Source organism: Columba livia, chromosome 3 (genome assembly GCF_036013475.1).
Source record: "Columba livia isolate bColLiv1 breed racing homer chromosome 3, bColLiv1.pat.W.v2, whole genome shotgun sequence".
NCBI lineage: Eukaryota > Metazoa > Chordata > Aves > Columbiformes > Columbidae > Columba > Columba livia.
This window is the reverse complement of record NC_088604.1, coordinates 89,162,630-89,190,049: the sequence shown is the minus strand read 5'-3', so window position 1 is coordinate 89,190,049 and position 27,420 is coordinate 89,162,630. Positions and strand designations below refer to the sequence as shown.

At 41.6% G+C, this 27,420-nt stretch overlaps 1 protein-coding gene across 4 annotated transcripts in view; it reads left to right on the top strand.

The window, feature by feature from the left end:
• Positions 1-27,420, top strand: part of KCNK5 (potassium two pore domain channel subfamily K member 5) — a 129,975-nt gene that overhangs the window by 30,367 nt on the left and 72,188 nt on the right. For 2 of the 4 annotated variants that reach the window (XM_065058152.1, XM_065058151.1), the window contains one exon: positions 1-27,420. This exon is cut by the window's left edge. The exons of 1 other annotated variant lie outside the window; for it this stretch is intronic. The gene's annotated coding sequence lies outside the window, so the exon portion shown is untranslated. One more of the 4 variants, XM_065058153.1, reaches the window with a different exon arrangement.

Sequence of the window (27,420 nt, the reverse complement as noted above, 5' to 3'; positions counted from 1 at the left end):
GAAAAAAAGGTATGGCTAGGGCATGATTTAATTTCATTCTTAAATTGCTGGTGAAAAGACAGCAGATAAATCTCACTATAAAAGTATTTATTTCCGTTAGGTAAAAGGTGAGCTTAACATGACTACCTCAGATAGAGATTCACATCATAAACATCTGAAGTTGATGAGATCCTACACAAAAGGTGAGTGCAAAGGCGGAGGTCACCCTGTGAAGTAAATTCTGTTGTGTCAGAGCCCACAGTCAGAAAATAAATTATGTTTGCAGGATTCTGGAAAAGGCACCGCTTGCAAGACCCACAGTCAGAAGCTCTAGTGCCTGAAGGAAACTTGCACTTAAAATGCCAATAACAGGATTTGGAAGATACTTGCCAGAAAAGCAAGGTATGGAATAGGCAGAAGCGTCTCTGTTTATCCACCAAGCTGGTTAATTGAAAAAGAACAAAGGTCAGCAAGATAAGGCCATGCAGGAGCCTAGCAAAAAAAGCCCTTGAGTCAGACTAGGGCATGTTCATGAGACTGATACACCCAGCCTGTAAATGCCTCAGTGTCAGTTGTGCAGGCAGGAAAACCCTGTGGGCACTTGCATGTGTGAGGATGTGATGTTCCCATAAAAGTGACAATTTTTTACTCCCTGTCCACACTACTAATTACTCTTATTCCAAGGGCATTGGGACAGCCTGAGTGGGATCTAAGGTTCCCATGGATTCCTGTGCTCCAGACTGCCATTTCCATCTCCCCGTCTCCTCCATATCCCAGATTTCAATCTCTTCTCCATGCAGTGATTTCTGTGTCCCAGAAGGAACAGATGACTAGCAAATATTTCATCTAAAAGGAAGCTCCTGTACTTTTCCCCAGGAGAACAGAGAGCTCTCATTTGTAGTCACCATAGCCTTGCAGACAAAAATGGCTGTAACACTTGTTGTGAGGCTGGATGGGTGCTAGTGCTGCTAGCTCGTGCTGAGCTCTTTCATGCCACAGCTACACTGCTGACATCCAAACTAATACCTGCCAGCTCCCATGCCAACAAGTCTGCAGTTAGCTCGAGCAGTGCTACTAGTTCCTATGGCTACAGGTCAGGTGTGTGCAGAGGTTGCTGCCTGTAGGTTTGCAGAAACTGTAAGCCCAGCCTGGCAAAACATGAGCAGGTGAAGTCATGGGGACAAGCCAAACTCTGCTGGTGAAGCACAGCTCTGCTGCTAAAACTCCATCAGCACAAGAGACTTCTGCTGGCATGGCCATCTGGTTCAGGGACCCAGCCGTGCCACACCAGGCAGAGGGCTAGGGGTGAGATCTGCCCGTCAACTATAGTGGTTCAGCAACCTAAATAATCTTGCCCACTGTCTTCAAAACCAGTATGAGCTGAGTTCCTCTGATATTCGAGAGAAATCTTGCTACTTTAGCAGGCCTTTCATATACCCACATAAGGACAAGAGTAGTTGTCACTACTAGGCGAGAAAGGTCTAAGTTGTCACAGTAGGTCAGAAAAGGTCTAAGCCAACAGTTCCCAAATGCCGGACTTGTGGGCCATGCTGTGCAAGTGAGACCTGATGCAAGGATTGCCATGCAAGCAAACCGTCTGCTGCAGCTATTGTCGAGGACAGAGGATGGGCATGGTACTGAGCACACAATGTGACTTGGGAGCCAGCTGCAGACCATGCACTGGGGTCCCAATCAGCATTTTTTGTTACTATTTTGGGACACCAACAGAACACTTGCCATCCTCGAGTTCTGACCCCACAGGCTTTAGCTGACTTTTGTAAGTCATAATTAAGAAAACAGGAGGGAAAAAAGGAAAACAGTAGGTCAAAACCTGTGTGTATTCCTTAGGAACCATTACTTCAGTGAGAGACTGTTAGCGCTACAAGAGGGACACTTCCTGAGCACTACAGAGATTTGTCTGTTAACAAGAACTTTATGAAATGTTCATTATCACCACCTACCTACCAGGGGAGCTAACAATTTCACACCCTTTTTATTCTTAGCTGCACATTATACCCTCTTAACAACATTTTAAAAATAACTGCAGGAAGAACTGAATCACACATAATTTGAACAATTAGAACTGACAAGCTGTTTTTCTCATCTAGTAAAATATGCCCATTTGGCATACTTTGCTGTCTAGCAGAGCTCTTTTATTCACACCACTGCAGTCTCTAAGAAAGACAAGCTATTGTTATTCCATTGAAGAAATGAACATCTGTGCTTTCAACAAAATTAATATATTAAACGCACCAGAGTTATTTTATAGACCCTGAATTTATTGTTAGGAAGCAGACCTGGGAAAACTGAAGACACGAGGCCAAGCAAGTGAGTCCTTGTGAAAGGCCTCCTTCCTGGTCCACAGAGTTAGCCAGACGAAATGAATCAGCCCTCTTGGGTGCAGCATTTCCTGTTTATAAACTGGGCCTTGTAATGACATTTGCTCATCCACTTAATAAATCTTAAAGCAGTTTGAGAAGGTAGCACACTCCATGTCAGAAGTGGCATAGCTGTTCTCTTGACAAAGTTCAGATTTCTTGCTGAGCAGCCTAAAAAGGCAGGTAAGTGGTTAGTGGATCAAAAAAAAAAAAAAAAGCCAGGTGACTTAATGCTTTGAAAAATCCTAGGAAGTAGATTTCCATAGCTGAATGCATTTACATCTCTGGCCTCTTTTACCCCATAACTGCCTGGTTTCTTGGGGACAATGACAAGATTTTACTAGGAAATAAAAACTTCTGGCACATGACCATTGCTAAAGAAGGCTAATTAGAGCTGAGGGAGCTGACAACACCCTAGTTTGTGATGTCGTGTCTCTTCCCATAGGGAAAAGAGGTGACAGTGAGCTGAAGCACCTCTTTTTACTAGACCCTTATTTCTGATTTTTGCATAGTGGTTAGCTTCTTGCCTCCAGACATCTCTGATCCACTGCTCTACTCTGCTCCTACCACCTGTCACATACACAGCTTATCTCATCCCACCCTCTTGGATGGTAATGGGAGGTTAATTATCCAGTGAGAGACAGCATGACTCCCTTCTTCTGTCTCTCTGGGCACTGACAAGGTGCTCATAATTGTCATATCTACTTCAAATAGCATGCTAGGTAATTTAGGAGCTGAAAAATGCTGTCTATTTGTGACCAACAAATCCCATTATTTTCTGCTTGATCCAAATCTTTCTTTCATTCATCTGTTTTCTAGAAGCAAATCAAACATGCTTTCATTGTGCTCTCTATTAGCAGAAAAGCAATGTCTAATTCTTAAAAATGTGGTGTTGTTTTCCTGTCCCCTTCTGTTCCCTGAGACTAAGTAATCTCTTGTGAAAAATCTGACCCTATTATGATGGAACTGTAAGCTCAGAAGAAATCAATAAGTGTCGGCTTGCTGCTATGCCAAACCAATCTGGATAATGCACATCAAAAAGATAAGACTGATCCATTTCCATGGTCCCAAAGGGAGAGAGCTTAGTGCATTGTCATTCTTCCTTGCCTAAACTGTAATGACTACAGACAGGGGATCTGCCTGATACATAGAGTTTCTGTCTTTCCACAAATCATTAATCTTATTAATCTTAATTCTTCACAAGGGAAATCTTATTTGAAGCTCCAACAGGTAATCCTGTTAGTACTTTGGTCCTGTAATGTAGTTTTAGTAGAGCTGAACCTCTGAAACACCGAAGATCCTTCATTCTCAGTGAGGGCAATGGGAACCAATAGTCCCAGTTACTTTGCAGGGTCAGACTGCAGTTAATTCATTCCAACAATTACAGCTTGTCCCCTCAGCATAATCTTTTTTTTGTTTTTGGTTATTAGATGTAGAATTCTAGTCTTCTTAGCTATTAAAAAAGTGTACTTAAATGCAGGTGAATTTGAAATTAGGTGTTTGATTCTGTATGTGGTTTGGGAGAGGTGGGAAGGGGGACTGCAGGCTTTGCGTCCAGAAGGAACTGGCTGCAGGAACAGGGAAATGAACGAAGTTACTGTATGCAGTTGTAGAATGGAAGGGATTTGGAAAGTAATTCTTTGTAAAGCAGTGAGATTCTCAGTCTAGCCACTGAATGCATGTAGGAAGCAACCCTGTGTTGGGCAGCCACACTGACTTGGTATACCTGCCTCCAGCAAGGAATATATATTAACAGCACTGTTACCAACACTGTTACTAGGAACAATCAAGGCAGTTTGCCTCAGGAACACCGTTTTGGGCAATAGCAGCCTTCCTGCCCTCTCTTCAGTTGAAGCAAGTCATGATATACAGGTGTACCAGCAACAACCACTGAAGCCCTCAGGCAACTGGATTACAACTCAGGCTGATGCACAAAGGATTGAGCAAAAGCTACACCTACTCTCTACCATATGTATTCTACAAATGGCTGGAATTTCTTAAAAACGGTAAAAATTCCCCTCTGTCATATTTCTAATCTGCATAGGGCTGTGAAATCAGTGTGTATTGCTTGTGCAAATCAGTGCTTGTGAAATCAGTGTCTATTGCAAACGACTTATGATTTTGTGGGATAACCTAAACACTGAAACCCATGGCACAAATTATCTCAGGTTCAGTTTCAACTGAATCCTAAGAGCTTGTGCTGGTAGAGCTTGTGCTTACCTCCTGATCCCTGTTGCAGCAGCACATTCATATCTACACCTGCCCTGAGCCATTAATTTGGTTCCCAAAGAGGCAGGAGGGTGCCAAATTCACAAACCTGGTAAAGCTCACTCTACAGCTGTGTTATTAAACATCTGTGTTTTCTTTTTTGTTAAGCCACCGTCTGGGGAATGAATTAAGAATTGTTGAGTTTGTGTGGGTTTTTTTCCCCTGTATAATGATTTTTTTTATATTAACTTAATTTTAAAAAAGGAAAATATTTGCCATTATGTAAGGAATAATCTGACAAGTAACAGCCCAGCAAGAGACCGCCTGTTTGGGTCCATAGCTCTCTTTTCTGCAAACATTCACATCCACAGCCTTCTGCTTTCTTTTCTCTCACAAAGCTTTTTTATTGAAATTACACCAGAAACAGTCCAGATTTTTGGAAGTGAAAATTCATTGCAGAGCTTAGACACCCAAACGTCCCCAGGAGACCTGGTTGTGGGGGACCCAGAAAAGGCTCAAGATCTGATTTCCTTCTTTTCCTCAGTCTTTGCTGTCGGTTTGCCTTCAGCCTCCCAAAGCTGTGTGCCTTGTGGCTGAGTTTGGAGACAAATATTGCTAATGGCAGGGGAAGATTAAATCAGAGACTGCGTAAGCAAACGCATCAGCGTAAGCATGGGGAAGTGTACAAGTCCTTGGGATGGGATGGCATGGATCCAAAGGTTCTGCGGGAGCTGGCTGGTGTCATTGTAAGGCCACACACTATCATATTTGAAAGATTATGGGATGAGGTCCCCAATGTCAAGTAGAAAGGCAAATGTCACACCTGTCTCCAAGAAAGACACAAAAGAGGATCTTTCTTAGCAAGAACGTTGCCAGCAGGACAGTTCCCTCAATTTGGTATTCATGAGGCTGCATTTGGTGAACTGCGTCCAGCTTACAGGAGGAAGTCAGGCAGGGGACCACAAGGATGATTATGGAAACATGAGATGGGCGGAAACACTGAGACAACAAGGTTTGTTGAGCCGCAAAAGCTAATTGCCATCTTCCACTACCTATGGGGGGATTATAGATGAGACAGAGACAGATTATCCTCAGACTTGCATCAGGAAAGGCGCAAGAGGCAATGGACAGTAAGGGAAAACTCTGACTGGATATAAGGAAGGAAAATTTCATCCTGAAAGTGATTGTGCACTGGAACAGAAACCCAGAGAGGCTGTGGAGTCCCAGTCCTGGGAGGCTTTCAAAACTCAGCTGGTCAAGGCCTTGTGCAACCTCACCTAACTTTTAAGTTAGCCCTGCTATAAGCAGGTAGTCTGGTCAGATGGCTTCAGGGATGCCTTTCAGACCTAATTAGTCTGTGATTCTGCAACTCTATCTGGTCTGGAGACCATTTCATGGGCTTTCTTTCCTGCATGTATTGCCAAAGAGTAAAAGAGAACAAGACAGTCAGGAAAGTATACATAACTGTGAAGTCACAAAATAATTCCCTCACTTCATTAGAAAAAACAAGGAAAGTAAAATACTTGCTTAAATGGACCAGACTCTATTCTGTTCTAAGCTAGCTGGTATTTGGAGAATTATGATTCCAGATAAAGGACATTGGTACTACCACTTACTATAAAAGTGAGAGTGTTTTGTGAGACACTTTCTGGCTTATTAGCAGTAGCCTAAATTTATTTGCAATTACTGGAATTTCTTCCAGTTTTTCTGAGTGCTTTCAAATGCAAGGAAGTCCAAAGTGATGCCGCTGATGGCTCAGTGAGGAGATCGTGACTTCTGGTATGTGGAATGCAGCATCATCTGACACATCTGCGTGCTGGCCTTCTGCTGGGATATTCTTTTCCTGCAATCTCAACATTGCATTGCATCATCAGCCAAAGCTGTTTTCTTTAACTCCTAAATTTAACAAGTGTCTAAAACCTCCAAATCCACATAAAAGATGCTAAACTCTAAAAATTCTCCTGACATTTTCTTTTGATGCTGGAGTTCATTCATCTTAATATCTTTCCACTATGAAAGTGAATATGCTGAGGAGCATAAAATTGACATGAGAGACAGATGAACACTAATTGATTAAAAACACTGCTCCTTAATGCACTTCTGTTTGGTATGGACATTTACCAGCAAGCATCATCTCATTAATATAGTGCAGCCAATACCGAGCTATAGCAATGACTTATGGAAAAACCATCTGCTTGCATGACATTTTTATTAACTTTCCTGCAGCACACAGTAGTTTCACCACTTTCAATTCCACTTTCAAATTTCCATTCTACAAGAATCTGTAGGAACATCTTGTATGCATTCCCCACCCACATGAACACATGCATACATATGCTAAGTGTAAAATGGTCCATTAATGGTTGTTATTCATATGCTGTTTAGTCTCATCACATCACAGGTTTTCCAGCTCAGATGGCCAGCCTAGTTACCCACAGTGGCAGCACAAGTGTTGCCACACAAGTATTCATTCCCTCAGCAACACTGACAGAAGTGTTAGTGCAAAAGTGAGAAGTTACCTCTCTAGAAACAGCCCGAGTACCTGAAGGTAAAGCTAACTATTTTTCTTCTGAATATAAAAGGGGACCAAATTCCTTCATGTGCCTCAGTGAGTTTCTGGCTTGGCTCTTCTTCCAGACTTGAAGGAAATGACAAACACAAGGTGCAGCAGGCATATTCCCAATGGTTTTGAATGTCCTGTGTCCCTCGCAGCTAGTACTCTTAAAAGCATAATAATGGCCTTAGGACACTCTTTTAGAACAGTGTAGTTCTGTGTGGTGTCCCAGGTCAGGTCACCTGTGGAGCAGTGCCATACAGAGTCCTTGCAGCAGTCAGCTCACCTCAGTTTCTCACTGGTGTTTGAACACCATCCTGCTTGCAAGGCTGAGTTTTCCCAACTCCACACCTCCTCCTGTTGGCCAAATCCAAATTCAGTCCTCACTGAGCAGCCTCAGTGCTAACATCTTCCCATGAAAATATCTGCTCCCAAAATGCTGTCATTCTTTTCTGTCATGTGAAGAGCCACTCCCATGAACCTCCCTTGAGAGCCTTGCACACACCCTAAATCAAGCTTCGATTCATCCTGCTTAGATAGCGTGCCTGATGATATGATGCTGTATACCCCACCTTATTAATACCCAGACTTTGAGTCTAGAAAAGCCCCTTCAGCAGCCTCATGGACTAGTAATGATTCGTCTCTCTCATATAAGATTGACTAAGTTTTTTTTGTTCATCTTATCTCTTGGCCCAGAAAGAACCTACGAACATATTTTGCATGTAAAGCTGTCAAAACCCAGATGTCTTACACAAGAGCAGCTGCTTAGGACTTTGTCCTTAGCTGGCTGGCAGTGCAGTGCTAAAGCAGAGCCCAGTTTCCTCCCCTCCTGGCTGCAGCACAGTTTTGATTACACAGACCCTTGAACCTGCAAGTTCTCACATGACAGCGAGATCTTTGCTTCTCCTCCAATTGGCTTATCAACGTTTTAGTGACATCATTGCCATGCACCTAATCTGGAGATGTCCAGCAGCCCTGAAAAGAAAGCTGTTCGAGTGGGATACTTACATGCAGGTACATCTGCCAACAGGATGGTTTCCTCAGGTTTAAGGCAGAGGCTCCCTTCTGCAATTAGTTTGTGCTACAAACAAGAGCTACCCGTTCACTTGTAATGTCCTCAGCATCCCTGATGGTCTTATTGATATGACATGCTCTGTAGCTTAAATGTTTCCATTCTTTGCAGGTTGTTTTTGGTTTTTGTTTTGTTTTGTTTTCCCTCTGACTTATAGAAAATATTACGCCTTCTTATTCCTCCTCCTTCCCCACATACCTTTTATGCTTCATTCTCCTTCTTGGCATTTATGATATCAAACCCTCATCAACCTGTGCATAACTAGATAACAGCTTCATTACTTGTGCGTGTGAGTACAAGTCCCACCCCTGTTACTGTGCCTTGGGTTTTCAGCTGGTAGCCTGCTGTGCATTGCACATGAACAGCCTCTCCAGCCTTGCACTTCTTTCCCGACCAAAGGATTCACTCTTTCTCTTTTCTACAGTACTGTACAGAGTTTAATAAATAAAGACAAGACATCAGCTTACATAGTTGAGGATACAGATGTAGAAAGCAATATTAAAGCTAAACATATGTTTCAAGAAGTAGAAGCAAAAATATATGCAGCAATTTCTTGTGCTGGATGGCATTCACACTCCGAAGTTCTTTCCAGTTGAACATTTGTTTTTTGATTACTGTAGGAGTTGTGTATGCAAAAATACACTGCTATTTATTTATCAACATATTTACACAACTGCAGTAACTCTGCTAGTGTGCTGTGGGGACATTCTTGTGCTGTAACAAGGCCATAAGCAAAGGGACCTGTGCTGGACAGTATGTGCCTGTATTTCTGCATAAACCTGTCAGCACTTGAGCTCACAGTGAGCTTTTGTATCTTGAAAGAAGCAAAAGCATCAGATCTTATGCATCATCCTTCTAAACTCTCCCCTATTCTCCTATCATTATTTTCAGTCCTTGATACTGCTGTGGATACTCTTTGTAACAGTCTCTTCTCAAGCATTAATTCTGTATTCTAGCACTGGCAGCAAGCCCCCTAATCAGGCAGAATCCACAGGCTTGGATGGATGCAAACATAATATGCAAAACTCATCTCTCAAGATTGGAGTGCTAGTGAGAGATGGGTCCTTTGAGCACTTCTACCCTAAGATACATTCTCTCTCATGGACCATCTTGTAAGAAGCCAGGAGACCTTTATAGTGTTAAATAGGAATTAAACCAATAGTATACAATTGAGCAGGGTTCAATAAAAATTGCTTTTAGAGTAAAGGAGGAAGGAAAAGAGGAAATAGTAGTCATCAAGGTGTGAGATGACAGTAACCTAGCAGAGAACTTCAGCTGTATACATGGAGATATCTGTCAGAAGCTGCAAGATGTAGACTCAACCAGTCTAAGGAGATAATCAATTGCATTGAATATGATGTCCAGGTTACAGGTCTATATGAGAAAATGATATCATAAAAAATTAAGGCAAAACATCCAATATATTATTTAAGATTAAATAAGATTAAAATGGCAGCTAGGCATGACAAGCAGAAGTTCAGCTGAAAAAAGAAGAGAAGTCAGCAGGGCTGCAGTAACTTTTCCAGTCCTCTGCACTCAGGTGGTCACTCCCAGGTAGGAAACACGTCTGCAGCAGCTCTGCACAGCAGTGTGGCAATGACTTTTCTCTCTGGGCTAAATCTGGATGTGTTTCAGAACTAAATACAAAGAAGCGATCAGTGGGGGTGGTTTTAATTGCTGATGCCTCTGCGACTAGATCTGCCTTTTGCTTCCCACTCATCCATCAAAAAAAAAAAGCCAACCAATGCTGGGGACAATTGCCTGTTGCTGCATCAAGGATTCCTATAAATTGTGAACGGCTTCTTCCAAGTCTAAAACAATGTTCACAGAGGAAGTACCCTCTGTCAATTTGTTTGCAATATGAGTGGTGCTTGATGCATTTGTGCTAGCTCACCCTTCAGCCTGAGAAAATAGAAATCCAGCTATTGAATAGAGACCACTTCAAGTGGTTTGCTCTTCTTTTATGTCTAGTGGTGGAGAGGACTTGTTCAGCTGTAGCAGGGTGCAGGTGCGTACTTTCTCCTGCAGCATAGTCCAGTCTGGTGTGCACTTTCCTGACCAAGTGACACAGACCCCCAGAAGTAACTGCAGCTCATTCACCCTTTCCCCCTGTTTTCGATGTGCATGTGACCATGTCTTCATGAGCTATATATCCTCTGCCTATTTATCCTCTGTTCTAAACAGCAGCGACAGTGCACATCATAGAATCCTTTTTGAAGATCTGTTGACAGAGTTTTCTTCCCATTGCAGAACTCTACACCCCTATTTGCTGGCTGTTGAATTGCAGACTGATTTGAAGACTTTGTTATAGTTTAAAACTGCCTCTGGAAATTGTTTGTACTTCTTTCTATTCAGGGAGTTAGAAATTCTGATATAAGTTGGTACTTTTGTTCTGATACATTTTGGACCTATCATCAAACTCAGGTCATCACTCCCCTTCTTTTTCTGAAAGCCCCTCTCTGCAAACTTTGCTTCTGGCAATAACTCAGAATTCGGCTGCATAGCTGTTTTAGTTGACTCCCACTACTCTGCTTCCCATTCCAGCACGCTACTTGTTCACAGCTAAGAGGGTGATTTTGATTTTCAATGCTTCATGTGTCAGTGTGCAAGTCTGAAGGGATCTTTTTGTAATTGTAGTAACAACTCTCAAGAAAATCAATGGCACTTTCATCACTGGTATGAAGCATCCATTTTCTTTGCCCCGAAAGAATGGATGCCTTGTTGCAGAATGGTGTTACAATAGAGGCTGACAATCAGCAGTTACAGAGTAAAGCCACATCATAAAAAAGGTCTGTCATGAGGCTGCCTTTGATAGGCAGCCAGCAGAATTTGACTCCTATTTACACTAAATTCTCTTATCAACAGATTTGGCATCAAAGGAAATATTGACTTCTAGATTTTCTGAGTTTGCCTGAACCTGACTGATCTGGTGGCCTGTCTTCACAGCAGCTCTTGCTATGAGTTAGAAAGTTGGAAAAGTATTATTGTTCCAATATGATATGGGTAAAGGAGGTTCTCAAGCAAATACAAGGCGACACATCAATGCAAGGACTGAAATTGCTCAACTTAATTTTTAGGCACTTGACTTGGCTCAGAGTAGGTACCTACTGTTGAATCTACATTCAACAACAGGTGCCAAAGCATCTGGCTCATGCACCATTGCTCAGGAGCACAGCCCTGCTCCGGTCTCGCCCATGCTTCTGGGTTTCTTTCCCATGAATGTAGGGACAATGGGAGAGAATGATGGAGGAGAGAGCCTGGTGCATGCTCAAACTTTGCCCTGTTAAGGGCCTTGGACATAGCTGGGGTATATCCCAGCCCCAGGAAAATGAATGTGTTTTCCAGAAGCAGAAAGACAGATTACGACACTGTAGGATATTATGACTACCCTAAACCAGTGCTGTTGCTTCTTCCCTCTGCTGCTTTGCCCTGCCCCTGCCAAGGGTAAACCAGTTGCTGATAGAGCTGCTTGTGTGGTCACTGTGTGAAACAGATTGCAAGACTCCATCTGAAAACTGATTTCCTTTTTGTTAGTGCATCCATCACAGTCATTTACTCACTGGAGTGGTTGCGCAAGGCTGTTTACAGCACAGCTGCACTACTGAGGGATAGCGTGCCACTGGACCTGGACGGGGTGTAAATGAGAGAAGGCATCTCTGGGGAGAGGTCTGTAAGGAGAGGAACAAGATTATACTTTCAAGCGGAATAGCTGTGAAACTCTTTGTAATGTAAAACTACAGCCGAAGTTAGTTAGCTCATCTTCTTGGGCTTTTCCTGTGGTCACTAGGGAGAGATAAGCTCTTTCGGACTGACGGAGAGCAGGAATCCTTATCTCCCTTCAATGATTATAGATGGACCCCAGACAGCGAAGTCCTTAATGTTATATGATACGAATACCCCCAAAGCAAGTAGTGAAGCCAAACTTCACCATCTCAGGCATTTGTCCTCATGCTGTCTTCATGTTAAGGAAATAACTTTCATTCTTGTGCCAAGAGCCTGCCAAAATAGCAGAACCACGTTCCTGAGTGCAAAACTATTTTGTAAATCTGATCAGCCAATAAACAGGAATCTGAATCCTAACTACAATTACCAGCCCTGACAGTCCTCATCTCCATTTTTTTTATTATTATTTTCAGAAATTATATAATGTTTCTCTGGGTAAGCCATTCCTAATCTGTGAGCTACAGTTCAGCTCTGAGGTTGCTTACCCAGCTCTCATTTTGTCCTGAATTCTGCTGCAAAATGTTCCTTGATTAATTCAAATGGAGCCTGGGCTTAAAAGGAGGGGAAACTGCACTACACCAGCTTCTAGCTGAACTGGAACATGGAGGCTCCAGTTCCCTTTCCATCAATACCAGTTTCTGTGTCAACAGGATCATGTGACAGTGCACATTTGATATGGATGAGTCATGAGATCAGGATGCTGTTTTGGGGCATATTTAGTTACAGGAGAGTGGATCTTACCTGCTGAGCTACTCCTTCAAAACATTTTGAACATCTTTGAGTTAGCAGAGAGAGTATTAGTTCAGCTCCTCGCATCCTGAGACTGCAGTGGGTTTGATCCATGACTGTGTACCCTGAAAGTGAAATTACAGTCTCAGGGAAGTCCAGCACAAGAAATGTCTGCCAGCAAACCAAGCTTCCTGTGTTCTCTCATGTGAGGATGGGATTTATACTCACAGACACTCTAGTCCAGCCATATCAGAATTTGCAGTGTTTATTTATAAAAGCTGAAAAGGGACCACCCAGCTATTGCGACCACACAGTTGTCAGCAGCTATCAACCAAGCAAAACAATTTTGCTTGTTAATTGACCACTGAATAGCATGCTGTGACTATCTGTCTTTGCTTCGCTCATTCTCGCGTAGAATTACAGACCAAGAAATCCACCATAGTCAAGGTCTATTTTTTGACTGACAGATATGTAATTTAGTTTACACACACTGCACCCAACGTGGTTATAGAAAAAAATCAGATCGCAGATTTTTTTAGATAAGTTATTCTATAGATGTAGGTTATACAATGGCTGCTCTGAGATGCAAGTACCTAGTTAAAATGTACTACACAAAAGTATTTAATGCAAGATTAATCTATGTCCTAACTATATCAAGAACTAATCAGATCCCACAAGAAGATACAGTTTAAATACATACATGGGAATTAAAACATGTATCTTTCAAAGGGTTTGCTGTATTTAAATGAAGTTATGATGTTGTGTCTTAGATCATTCCAACCCTAAGTACTGGCACATGTAGTTTTAATTTATGTATGTCTTCTGTGGCATACATCCAGTGAAAACAAGACATAAGCCAATGTCAGAATGTCCTTATGCCGAATCACATTGTTTAACTAAATCTGTGCAGTGTTGTACTATTTGTTAAACTGATACACCTTCCTGTTTAGAGCTTGCTATTCCCTTCTCACTTTCACACCCAGATATGCTTAATTAATTTTCCCTGCTTTCTACTTCAGCCCATGTTTAATGAAACTGTCCAAATAAAACTAAGAGCAAAGACATTCCTCTTATAACAAAATGAAAGATTATTCTCAACCTGGTAACAGGAGTTTAAGCTATTTATAGTCAGTCAAAAAGAGGTAATTAACAGTACATAAGAGTTCCCTTATAAGTCTTTGCCTCTTTCTTACAAATTTGCACATGCTGACAAGGTGACCATTAGCAATTTCCTTCCTTCTCTTGGAAGAAATGGGAGCACGGAGGTGGTCATACAGCAGCCTAAGCACCCTGGCAACAGTGCCATGTGAAGGTGGCACTGCCCTGTCATGGTTATGGGAGCACCATCCCCACACCTCTGCAGACTGGTCCCTCACTCCTGCTGACATAGCTATTTGTGGGGCCTTCCCATGAGCTAGACCAGTGAATGGAGATGAGTTGCAAATAGGTGCATCCCTCCCTTCCCTCAAAGAGCTGTTTTCACTGAGGTTCATTTCAGTGCTGTGGCTCTCAGAATGGTCCCATGAATGTTTTATTGACACAGTGGAGCAGCTGATATGAACAAGCAGCTGGAGCTGGATGGGATGGGACTGGGGCAGGAGCTCCCCAAGCAGGTTCATTGCTGAAATCCCCATATTGTGGCAGTGCAGCCTGAGCAGATTGTGCAAGTGAACCAACACCCAGTCCCAGCTGAAGGTGAGGTCTGGCAGCTCAGTGCTGAACTACTGGCTGGCCATGCTGACTCAGGAGAGATAAGGAAAAGATGTGGGCCATTCCTGTGATAATGAGACCGTCTATCAGGCAAAAGTCCTGAGGGGAAAATATGACTTGTGTTTTAAGGGCCGTACCATGATACAGAGTTGTGTTACAGTAGCACTAACAGCAGAATGCTGTTTTCCCAAATAGTTATACACAGAGAATAAGATGGACCCTGTTTCGAATACTTCAAAAGTCAGCAGGAGATGATGGAAAATACCGTGTTTGCACTTCATTCGCACCATATGTCAGAGAGGTAGGCCATCTCCTGAAGGATGAAACATAATAGCTTAGTTTTCCCATTTCAGAATTTTCCCATTTTCTATCACTTGTCTGGGGGAGGTCTCTGCATCTACTGGTGACCCTTCAGTTTGGCCAGATGGCTGCTAGCATGCACTGTTACTCCCAGTGATACTGGTACTGGAAAACCCAAATGCCACCAGTGTGTAAGTAAGGTCTATCAGTTACGAAACATAGGGTCTGGAAGGAACCTTCCCTCATTTCAACCTGCCAATAATTGTTTTATCTATCTATCTATCTATCTATCTATCTATCTATCTATCTATCTATCTCTTTATTTGGTCTTTTCTGTAATGCAGGGACACACTCCTAAATTTTGTGTATTGTTTATCTAATATATCCTCTATAGGGCAATAATGCAGGGCACCAGTAACACACTTTGATACCCTGATGCCTTCCTACGGCACGGTTTGTGTTGTAACCTTCCCTACAGAAGTTTGCTGTAGGGTACGGTAGAAGGATTTGTGGTCTGTGGTAGAGCATGGAGCAGAAGGTGTGTGGAGTCTTTTGGAGGAGAGGTATCTTACAGTATTGCCCGCAACTGCAGAAGTACTGAACCAAGGTTGTTAGCCACAAACCAGTCTCTTTTTGCATGTTAAAGGGAATGACAAAGCCGCTCAACATTTCCCCTTACAGCTTCTCTCTTCCAGTCTTAGCCCTTCACAAGACAGCTAAAAGGAATATCTCAGGTTCCTCAAACTTTATTGCTGTTTTATCTACTGGAGTTACAAAGAACCTTTCATGATTAGTACTGTTTCCTGCCTACAATGATCCTTTTCTTCAGGACCTCCATTAAAATCCCTTTGGAAATTCCACTGGCACTCACATAACTCAATATTAGACTCTCCCTTCTACACCTCAGTCTTTTGATAGTGGTGCCCACATGACTATCTCATGGGTTGGTCTGCTGAGTGCACCACCCCACCACTGCTTTTGCATAGTCGTGGTCTTCATATTGTCATTTTGAATAAGACACTATTTGCCCAAAACCAAAATATCTTTGTCACTCTTCCCAGGCCCCTCTGAAACTGAATCCTTTAGTACTGAATCCTTTAGTATTTGTGATGAAACTGAAGCACAGCTTTAGTCCACTGCAAACATCCACACATCTGCTGTCCCCATGGTCTCTCCTGGCTGCCAGATCCAAACCAGAAACCATGCAGTTATGTTACCATGGTCCTGCCCCTGAGCACAGAAGCCTTGCTGAGAGGCAGAGGATTTGAACTCCGATGGAAGTGCCATGATGAGGCCATTACTTCTGCATCAGAACTGGCTCACATCCAGGCAGCCTGGGGAGCAAGCAGACCAGCCCTGGGACCATCTGCACCCCTCTGTCTGGAGTCACACTCATCATCACTAGCAAGCAAAGGCTAAATCTACAAAGCAGAATGCTACTTCACATTGCAGACTCTAAGGTCCAGCTGTCCTGACACTGAGTGACATGCAGCCCCAAATCCCCGAGTCCAATGTGACCAGAGAATTGAGTAAAGAACCTAAAAATGTTACTTCTGAGAATCACAACCTGCGGAGGAGAAATAGAAATTTTACATCTAATGGTGTAAAAAAAAATGTAGTCTAAGCAAGGGAAGGAATACAATGTAGCAATGGATCATGTCCTAAAGCTAAACACTTAAATCATGTTAGCCCTGTTTTAAAAAAAAAAAAAAAAAAGGAAGGGAGAGAGAGATTTGACTTGAATTGACTATTCCTCTGCTCAGCATCTTCAAATGCTTTAATCTCTACAGTGCATTTGGGCAGAAAAGTTTCTCTGCAGATCCGGGATCACTATAGGCGCTTCATCCATTACCTATGCCACTTGGCAGCAATAGAGAAGCCAGTTGCAGCATCAGTGGTGAAATGCTTGCTTACTTAGGTGGAAAATTATTAGCATAGTTTTCTTGTTACCTAACAGTGGTCTGAATTCCTGAAAGGGATAAAGGAAGAAGATCATCTTCATTCTTTCCAGCTGCACCAAATAAACAGCATTCCTCTTCTATGTTTGTTATTGCTTACAGAGCAGGCTGAGACGCCTTTTCTCCTCTAGTCTTGATGCTTATGAAAAATTGGAAATTGTAGGGACACACCCTGCAGCTGCCTTCAGCCAACAAAGAGTTAATTGCAATTGCCCCTCCATTTGGCACTCCAGAGAAGGATGATAAAACCTTATCTACACTGAAGAAAAAAAAAATCACCAGAATAACAAGCATTGCATTCAGGAAAAGGAGATTCAATGAGCAAAGCCTTCTTTGCACTAGGAAGTTTTGCAGCTTTTACTGTATTTGTATAGTCAAAGCAAGCAACCTTTCCCCACACTTTATCACAAACACAAAGATATCAACTAAAAGTGCTGCTCAGTTAATTTGGTTGAGAAGCAATATAGTTTATATTAGTGTCAGGCAACTTTATCTGGGGCTTCTAATGGCATAAGCGCTTGTCTGGTAAAAAACAAGATACTGTACTTCTGATCAACATACTTACTGATTCTCTAAGGCAGACCAAAACTTTTCAGTTTGAATCTAGAAAATTGCAAACATGTTGACACTAATGTAGCTCTCTCTTTACACTTGTGCATTGCACCTGTAATTACAATTTGTAAATTGCCTTAAGGACACAGCGAATTCTCAAGACATTTTTCCAACAAAGCCCTTAGGAAACTGAGCTCCAGGACTGAGTTAGACCTCAAGCCATGTAATCAGGTTGCATACTTAGTCTTTACCTTCTGTAAATCGCAAATTTATGGAAACAGACATTGGCAACAATCACTGAACTGAAATGAATGAGTATGGCTACTCAGGACTTTGTCCCTTATAAATGTAACAATATAAAGTGCATCCAAACAACATCTGCCTTTGCTCACTCAGATGAGTGCAGATCTACCCCACTGTCTCATGTCATTTCAGCTCATCCTTTTTTTGAGCTGCTCTTTGAAGTGGTAATACTTCTATGGGACCTGTATCTCCAGAAGCCAACGCACTATACAAACATCAATAACTTAACTCCTAACACTCCAGATAGCAAGGGAAAGATAATGTAACTCTGTTTCATAGGCTTTAGTTCCACAGGATCAACTGAGCTAAGACGGATGTTGAGCTGAAGAGGTGGGGAGGATTTGCATTTCCTCCTGTAGTGTTATCTGTTATATTCAGCTGTTCTCAAATTTTCCAGTGAATGGCTCACTTTTTCCTTCCTTTTAGAACTGCTTTATTCTATTTGCAGTCATATAACATTCCTACAGTCTGTCTTTGAGGACTAACATAAGGAAAGTATTTAATGTATTTCACCTAAGGCAAGTACTAAGGCTATTAAAAAACTTTTATGACAGAAACACTCTTCTATCACATGATGTAAATTGAACTACGTCGGGTTACTTTGGCTGCTTATCCTCTTACAATGAAAAAGCAGACCTGGAGTAGTAGAGGAAAAATTTGCTTTGGCTTTTAATTTCAACATTTACATTGATTTTGTCCATTAATATAATTATACCAGGATAGCTATACCAACAATCTTCCTAATGGAGACATACCTTATGGGTGTAAACTAAGCAGCTGAATTAAATAAACTAGATGACGTGAAGGATTAATTTTCTTTTTTTTTTTTCTTTCCCTGTTTTTTCTTGTTCTTTTTTAACTTCATCTCTATCAGTAGATGTGTGATGTTATCTTTCATTATATTTTCTGGGCTTGCATCCCTTCTCTTTTGCTTTCTATGAAAATTCTTACTGGTATATTCAGGTAGTTTAGTAGAAACAAAGTTAAGTTGCAGCAAATATCAGATAAGTAAAAAATTAATATAGAACTTGAAAATGCAACTCTCCATTCCAGGAATGACTACACACAGGAACTGAAGAAAACTGAACATATCAAATAACTGGAAGGTTTCAGTGAAACCAGTTTGAAAAGCAGTAGCCAGGTACCTGTAAAACACATTTGAGCTGGGGAATCTGGGGAATACAGAGCAATACTTGCACTACACCAAGGCTGGATGCACAGTATGAGGAACTGCACTGGCATCACTTCTTCCCATTCGCAGGTACAGAGTGACCTCCCCAGTGGCCTGTACCCTTGGAGAAAGAGAGGGAAGGAACAAAGTGGGGTAGTGGAGATAGAAATCTTGGGTCAAACCTAAGCAATGAAGTTTTCATGCTCTGAATATTTGTCATCTTATTCCTATCCCTCTAGATAAATCACATCCTGAAGTACCCAAGAGATTTCTGTGTGATTTACTTTTATCAGCTGGGGAGAGGAAAGGGGCACGATTCCTCACCAGTATGTGATGTGCCAGCAGGTATTCTGAGGTTGAACCAATTATTCTCCAAACAAAGTGCTTTTATCAGTGCAGTTAGTTAGTAGGTAGTTCACCATATCTGAATGTAGGACCATTCTACTGCTATAAATATGTCCTTACTAGGAGTTAGTATGGTATATGGATACCTTATGCCCTAAGTAACACCTAGAAGGAGCATAGCCCAAAAGCTATTTGCCAGAACCAGGCAGAAGGTGAAGTTCATCTAAGACTCCACTGCTGCTGAAAGCAGAGGGTACCCCTACCTCTGCCTATCCTTTGGGCCAGGGTGATGCTCACTAGGGGATGCTCACAGGAGACCTCAGTGTGAGTTTTACCAATAAAAAGGTTTTGTTTCTTCCTAGGTCAGGCCCCTGGCCTTGCTGACTGTGTGGCCACAGAAAGACTAATGGCAACACATAGGAAGAGAGAGAACTTCATAAAGTGCAGCATTAAATCAAATGAGGATAATCAAGGAAGTATATCCTAAGTCAATAAATAATGTTGATCAGTGAAATAATTGAGCAAATTCCTTTCTGTTCATGACAACTATCCATGCAGAATGAAAAAAATGTGTCAGCTAGATGTGTTAGCTACAGCAAGGGATTGGTTCAGGTCTAGTTAAGAAGTTGCTTATATGCAGAGTAAGAGAGGAGTGATAAGACACATTAACCCTTGAATTAATAAACAGAATGTTTCAATTTTAGTTTGGTTGGAGAGGAAACAGAAATGCTTAAGCTGCCATTTTTTTTGAATGCAGCCCAAGATGTGGGTGGTAACAAAGCATCGAGAAGGTTGCAATTGATTTGGAGCATATGGCAAAACTCTTTGTCAAGGAAAAGGAGGGAAAAAAAGTTGTTTTGTTTGCTGGAAGAAAAAGAAATGAGAAGACCAAAGCAATTCAATCTGCTGAGTGTGAAATGCATTAGGAGGATAGGAGTGTTGCACAGCTGAATGCTGCGCTGTCACTGCCAGACACTTCTCTGCTGGCTCCTGCTCCTGGAGCTCTGGGCTGTGGGGATAGGAGTATGTTGCTCCTGCCCAACACAGGCAGAGAGGAGCTGAGGGAGGTTTTATAGGTGTTTTGAAACAGAATGGAAAAAGCTTTTTAAGTATTTTGAAACAGAAATGCAGGCAATATATACTTTATTCAGATATGAATGGCATTCACATCTGGAAACTGTACATCTGTCAGAAAAATCCAGTTTCTTCTGTGTTTCCAGACTCCTGCATCACCAACACTGCCACTGTGGAGTCCTTAGCAATCCCCTTCCCCACATATCACCATCACTTCAGGTACCAAGTTAGTCTTGACAGAAGAAGAGGACCTGCTCTGTTAACTCTTTCCATCTACCTGGTTTAGTCAGAGAATCTGTCTTGCTTCTTGTGAAAGGGGATAATTGCCTTCTTTTCGCTGTTTTGGAAGAGAAGGAGGATTTGAGAGATATCTAAAAGTGAAAGCAACTCCATAAAAATTTCTAAAACTGCCACACGCGATTTACACTGCAATTAGGAAACCACTGTGCTGGTGATATAGGTTAAAATCTGTCTGCAAGGGAGCCACAGAGATGAAGCCGCTGACTGCAGAGCCCAAAGCAACCCTGCAAACTTCAGTGCTCTCGACGGACTGCTTTGAACTTCAACTCACTGGGAATTAATAGAGAATGAACTTCCTCTACCATGTAGGTTTCATGATCTGGGATCAAGTGTACTATTAATGGAAAGGGCACAGAAGGTCTTTCTTGTTTTAGGTATGCCCCTTTATTGAACACACAAAATATATATAATCAATTTATATATCATTGAAGTGACATCTGATAATCTAAGTGTTGATCAAAGTGCCACAAGTGGTATAACAGGTCATAGTTTGGAAATCAGTGTATGGCCTAATGAAGTAGTACAGGAGGAAACCTGAGGGAAGAGGGACAGATGTCAGCCACAACAGAGCTTGTGAAGGGATGCCACCACGAGATGTTAGGAAGCCAACATTTTTTCCCTTTTGACTCATTCATGAAGGTTTTGTTCTTCCACTAATGGGTTGGAAGGTGTTATTTCTGTGGACGCTTTGCTGCTTGAATCTCTCTTTGTCCACTTTGCTCACAAAAGGCTTCATCTTCCCCTGAATTTAAATGGTTGCTGCTGGAAAGTGTTGGTCAAAAGGTTTTGAGGAATCCATGTTCATAAATTAATAGATAATGATGGCAGAAGAGATTGTAACAATTCCCTTGTTCAACTTCTATAAAATCCAGCTGAAGAATTTTATTTTAGCACAAACAGTTTATCTCCTGCTTACGCCTATAGAGCTCTTTCTATACTGTAATAATAGAAAATGCTGGCACACATGCTTCAGAAAAGAGAAATTTAAGTCTTTCTTAGGGCAGATCCAACCTGGTAGTGGATTATCTCTGCAGGACATTACCTCTGCAATTTAGCTGAGGAGCAAAGAGGAAAACAGGTGTTATAATTCAAAACAGCCAAATAGTCTGAATTTTTTTTTCACTTTCTCCTTTTTTATTTTTTTTTTTCTCAGTTTGACTGAACAAAAGTTGGACCAATCCATCTTTGAAAAAAGTTTTGGATTGCCTGTCATCCAAATAGACCCTAAAGTCTCAGAAGAAAAGTTTACAGCAGTCAAATAGGCTCTCACTGTCCTCCACTTACCACGAGAGAGCTGGGAAAACAGCTCTACTGTCTGTTCTCATAGTAGCTGGAGGGTCCTTAAAATGAAGTCCGTAATCAGCCTTTATGATATGAAAATGTGTTTTAGATAGTTAATATGCAATTAGAACTTACAAATTTGAAGTACTTCAGCCACTGACCAACTTTATGCAGTAGTTTAAAATGTGATGCTACTTTGACATGTGACAAATAGGAAAGAAATCATGAGTGCTGACAACCCTGTAGTATGCTCAGCATTGTCTCGGATGATTTTAATGTTCTGTAGTGTTTTGTTGGGTTTGTTGCTTCTTTGTTGTGTTGGAGGGGAAGTGGGTAAAGAAGCAAAGTCATGAGCGTACATGTTCCTTTCTGACAATACACTGCATTTGTCCATTGTTGATCTCATAGGACTGATCTATTCCATGTCTCTGAGATGCACCTTTGGTGGAAGAAGAGAGGAGGATATAAATGCAGGACTGTGCTTTCAGGAGCTTCCCTAGGAGCTTGGCAAGGGGCCTGTGCAAGGATGCTCAGCATTAGCAGCAGACCAGAGAACAAAACTCAGGAGGCCTTGCTCTTGATCTTTTGTTCTAACCTCAAACTTATGTATTTACTGAAAAGGTGTTTCTACTACTTCATTAGTGATTTTCACATTATAATTTTAGTTTTTCTCCTGCTTTTTGGTATATGCCCACAAAAACTCGAAAACAGCACCTGAATGTTCTCTTATGTGCTAATGAAAGAAACTCAAATACCAGGAGAGCAGCTTAGGAGTGGTTCTGCTATCATGTAGTAGACTTATAGACAATGCTGGTTAATGCCCTTTAATGGTAGGTTATTCTCAATATTACCCACATACCTGACAGACATAAATAAATACAAGCCATTTCTAAACTTAGTTGGTATCTTAATTGTTCAAGAGGCTGACACCTGCTATGGTAAATAACCAATGTAACCACAGGGAAAACAGCGTGTCCGTTTGCTTTTATGTATTTATAGCGCACATACCTCCGTGGTATGCAAATATTTGGTTGCATCACATTGCCTATAACTTGGTTTATAACTCACATTGCTCACAACACAGCCTGAGCTCCGGTAGATAATTCAGCTGAGCAAACTGTCCTGCTCACACTGACTCATAAGAAAGAGAACTACAGCAAGCAGCCAGGTGATGGAAACTCAGCAGACCAAGAGGCTATTTTTATTGTTCTGAACAGTTTGGTTTACTTAATTTTTTAGCCCACAGAGTTTCCGAAGCACTCATTGATGTACTACAAAGGAAAGCCAAAGTACCATTCATACGGTTTAAAAGCAATTTATTCTAAAGCAAGATAGACTCTAAAGTAGTGAAAGACTGTCCTAAGTAGAGGTACATTTCATCCTGTTTTGTATTTCATCGTCTTTTAAATCATGAAACCCATGCAAAGATTATTTTTATACAAAAACTGATGCACACTTTTCAATGACAAATGGCTAAGTGCTCCTTTCCAGACAATAGTGCTGAGAAATGGTTTGCCATAGACTTATTGGGGATTAGGTCTTTTCATTAAAAAAATAATAGCAGGAAAAGAATCTTTCTGACCTTCAACCATGTTAATTCAAATTCCTGTGTACATCTATTTCAAAGGGCATTCTGAGTTCATCCTGATCTTCTAATCCTTGCATCACAAGGATGAAGCATTGATGATTTAGCATCTCTCAGCTCAGCTTTCTGCTTCATTTTATTCCTTCTAGATAGGAAGACCTGATCCTTGGCCAGCTCCCACAACAGGGATTTGCATAAGTTCACTGACAGATCATATGTTTGCTGGGAGAAGGCATCACCAATGCAAAGTTAAAGACGTCCACTGGTATTTATTTCATGCCCTTCAAGCATGTTTCAGGTATAATTCCCACATCTGAAAAAAAAAAGGAAATAAAGGATCAAAGGATGTATCTGCAAAACCTTGACGCTTGCCCTTCCCTGGATAGCACTGGAATCATGTGCCTGTATGAGGTGTGATTAGCCAGAAGGACTGGTCACAGCAGTTCAACAGACCTGTGATTCATGTTAAAAGGTGATCTGGATGGACCATTCCCATCTGTGAATGGGGTAGCAAATTCCTTGACAGGGACACTCATTTAATCAAAGGAGGGCTTCCTGTATCTTCAAGAGCTCCTACACACCTCTCTTAGGCACTACATTGAATCTGTCCTATAAATAAGGATGTCAACAGCTGGCCCGTAGCTGTCTGTGCATGACAAGTTTAATGACAGGTGAGTGTAGGGTTAGATTGCATCAAGTACATAAAGGCTAAGAGACTATAAAAAAGAAGCAAAGGGCTTATCAAAGTTGAGAGATCTAGTGTTCTGGGGTGAGGTGCGCCAGGAATTTGGCTGCAGGGCAAGTGTAGCCACCCCCCCTGCACAGTTCAAAGTTACCCTCCAGTGTGGGAGCTATTCCCCAAGCTAGGCAGGGTAAAGGTTGCCTGAACATGTACTTTAATTCTTCATTCCTTGTGTTCATAAACTTGGATTTTTCTGACTTGATACTTTCTAAAAAGGCAAGGGACCTCATTAGATAGACTTGGCCATGCTTCGAGAAAATATTTGAAGCTTAATTTCCTATTCTTATTTCTTTTCACTTTGCAGAGAGAGAAACTAGATTGACTAAGGTTAGCCATCCTTTAGGTAGCCATAGCTATCACAGTTTTGCAGTAGAGATGCTATGGCAACTAGTTAAATATAAAGGAAGCTATGCGATCTCCAAGTGATTCTTCTGTTATTTATAGGAGTGGAGCCTGAAATATTTGAGGTTGCTGATATTGATTCCCTTAAAGAGACAGTGATATGTAATAGCTGTGATAACTAGCGTGTGACTTGAAAACTTTGAGCTACACCCTGCAACAGCACATGCAACCGTGCCCTAGTTCAAATAGGATTACAGCAGTGATTGTGGGCCTCCCAGATCTACTGTGCATGTCTGGGTTTCAGAGCTCCTGTCAGGGACAGGCAGAACTCATCAGGGTTTCTGTCTGCGTATGTATCAAACGACCCCGGACTGTCCATTAGTAGCTCAGATGAAGAGTTCAAGTGTGAACACCTTTAAAACAGGCTAACCTATGATATTCCCATACACTTAATCCTAGTCTTCTCTCACTTCATGTACTTCTTTTTTGCCTATGCTATTCTGGTCTTCTGATTTCTTCCCATTAATGTACTAATACTTCATTATGTACTTCATACTATACTTCATACAATACTTCATACTAATACTTCAATAATGTACTAATACTACATACTTCGTCCTCTTCATTCAACTATGCTTAAATCCCCTCTTTCTTTCAAGTGCCCTAAAACCATAGACTTTTGCCATTTTATCTTATCTCTCTGTACTGGCTAGGTAGTTAGCCTGCATGTGAAATCAGATTGCAAACTGAGGCACACTGCTTTTGGGTGTTTTCCAGCCTCCACAGCAGTAAGAATTCTCTGTTGGGCACCCATTATGCTGCTGCTCTACTACTACTGTAATGTCACTGTGATTTCCAATAATAACAGGAATGAGCACCTTATTCTTCCAGGACCTCAATGCTACATGTTCCAATTTTATTGTTGAAAAAAGAGATTATACTTTTAAGTCTTATCTGGAGGACTGGGTGAATACTGTGTAGAAAATCATGCTGCAAAAGAGCTTAAATGAAGTAGGACACTAGGAACTGCAGGACATAATTGATCTTACATAAATGATAGGTAATATCTGAGGATCACTTAAGTTCAACTTCAAAAGGAGAGGTACTGCAAAGCCTTATCAGATCAAGCAGTTAATTTTTCAGAATTGGTGACCTTTATGCAGCTGAATCTTGAAAGAGAATACTTGACTGTGCTGAGGTTCATTAGAGTTGGTTAATTATCTTCTAGTACCTTTGTAGAATATGACAAGCATGTGACGTTAAGACAACCCTATAAAACGAATGACTGCTATTAGAAAGGTTCAGTGCTTTCCTCTAAATGAACAGCACGAGCAGGCTGGCAGTCTGCACACCATGAATGAAGTCTTTTGGGTGAAAAGTCTCTGCTGATCTCACCTTTCTGTTTTCTTTTCCACCATGAAACACCTCCCCTTCTTTCTGCTTACTAAGGCTGTTGTCTCTCCTTCCAGACCTCTCCCAGAACATTGTTTCTGAAACATTATCAACCAAATACAAGCTTTTATAGTAGTAAAAAAGTACTTGGGTATTCACTTTATCTAGCTGCCCAGCTGAAAAATGTCACTTTTGTCCTACCTTTCCCATTCCTCCATTTACTTTGTTGCTTTCACTGGTTGTCTGACATCAAACCTTTAGGTATATTCCTTCCAGACACCTGGGCAAACTTGATCTCTTCTGAGAAACATTGACACATTTACAGAATGATGAGCGCTATTTCTAATTATGAGCAAACAATGAAATTGCCCTTACTCCTTCATTTCAAGAGACTTGGAAACATGTGCTGATAAGGGTAGAAAAGAATATAAGTGCTCATACAGATCCTAATGTTCTGTTGATCAATATTTTTATTATTTCATTGCCTGTGAAACAGCCATACCAGACAAAGCCTGGACCTCTCTGCTCTAGAGGCGTCTGACATGGAAGCAGCCTGAGGGTGACGTGGGTCAGAACTGTAGTTGACATATGAAGACATGTAGGATTACTGGGATTTAAGTAGTAGCAGATGATCATGACAGTCAGAAAGGAAAGGCTCAGGCAGGCTCAGCTGAAGAGTGGGGATTCTTATTCCCCATAAAGCTCAAAAAGTTTTCTCATAATTTTGCTAAGTGTGTCCCCAGAAGCAGATAAACTCCTGTGATATGACAATGCATGGACAAATTAAAAAGCCTTATCCATGATGGGGCTTGTTCACAGTAATTTCTCCCTATGCATGTGAGTAGTTCTTGTAACTTGATTTATAATCACTCAGACTGTCACTTCTGCCTTTGGCCATTGTTCCCATCCTGTCTCCACATTTCAGTTTATCCTCACAGCAGTTGTGCAGGACACACAAGTACTCTTCTTCTTTTTGCAGAGGAGGAACTGAAGCATTGAGACACCATTTGCACATAGCTTTATTGTGCAAGAAGTAATAACATGAATCAAGGTTTTCTAAGTCCCAGATCACTAGTCCAGCCATTTCTTCCACAGTGACTTCCAGCTTCTCCTGATGATCATGTGCTGCATTTTCGCTGTGTATTGAAGTCCCTTCTAGATGGCCAATATCAAAGTAGGATTGTGGGCATCTGAAATATAGTGCCTTGTTACTGAAGAATCTCAGAAGACCCTCTCTCAAAAGGTTTAGAGAGCTGTGATACTCAGCACCTAAACTGTGTGTACCCAACTCCAGGAAGGGAACCCTTGTGCTGAGTGAGGTGTCACACACAAGAAGCAAACAGGGGCAGATGTTTAAAGCTGAGATTGACAATAGGCATCCCAGTATTCAGAGCACTCAGCCAGGCAGCAGGAAATGCTGAAGAAAAGGATATGGCTGAAGTTGTTTCGCCTCCATTTAGTAGTGTAACTCAGCTATGGAGTTACATGCTTTTGTGAGGCAGAACCCAAAACCAGCTCTTCAGCTTTGACACCTTAGTCATGCACTTGAACACAGGCAAATGAGGTGGCAGAACAGTCTGTTCCAGTGGCTCCTTCTTGTGTTGTCACTTTCTGGCCCTGCTCAGCCTCAGGGGCATTGAACCCAGGGCTCCCTTCCTGCAAGACAGCCAGTCATCAGGCATGGGCCATTCCTGGGGGACACCTCCTAGTCTCTTGTTGATG